Below are 654 nucleotides of genomic sequence, written 5' to 3'. Positions count from 1 at the left end.
AATTGAAAGGACTGAAAAGTGCTCTTGCTTCGGAGCACATCAGTTGTCCATGTTCAATATAATTTAACACCAGTTGTGCCGGCACTTTATGTACATCATTTCTTATCATAGCCGGTCATATTTTTCCGAAAGGAGTACAGGTGATTGCAAATTTAATATAAAAAACAAAGCAGAAAATAACCTTTAGATAATAATAAAAGAAAATTACATATCAAATTTTTAAATCGGTCATTTGACCGGGCGTGGTACGGTTAATGTTAATAAAAAAATAATTCTTTGTGTAGAAATAAATAAAAAAATGTTTAATAAAATTGTCTGGTATAAGGCGAAAAAAATCTATGTTAAAAATTTCTGAATATACATATCAATTAATATTATTTGAGTATCAAATTATTCTATTAGTGATTATTTCTATTCATGTTAGCGTTTGTATATATTAACCAAATGTGCAAAAATCTGTTGTCTAATATAAACCACATCATTGTCAGTGTTTACAAATACTAATATACATGAAAATAATCAATAATAGAATAACGAGATAATTAATACTTCTATAGGTGATAATATATTTACTATTCTAATATGTTAGCTATTCAAAATAAAGAAAGGGTAAAGTTAGTTGTTACAGAGTTTCCTCATTACAATAAGGATAAG

At 26.5% G+C, this 654-nt stretch overlaps 1 protein-coding gene across 1 annotated transcript in view; it reads right to left on the bottom strand.

The window, feature by feature from the left end:
- LOC108574011 (ectopic P granules protein 5 homolog) overlaps positions 1-654 on the bottom strand; it is a 33,532-nt gene that overhangs the window by 29,108 nt on the left and 3,770 nt on the right. The window lies entirely within an intron of this gene.

Source organism: Habropoda laboriosa, unplaced genomic scaffold (genome assembly GCF_001263275.1).
Source record: "Habropoda laboriosa isolate 0110345459 unplaced genomic scaffold, ASM126327v1 scaffold200, whole genome shotgun sequence".
NCBI classification, from domain to species: domain Eukaryota; kingdom Metazoa; phylum Arthropoda; class Insecta; order Hymenoptera; family Apidae; genus Habropoda; species Habropoda laboriosa.
Note: the sequence above shows the minus strand (reverse complement) of the source record. Positions and strands in the feature narration are given on the sequence as shown.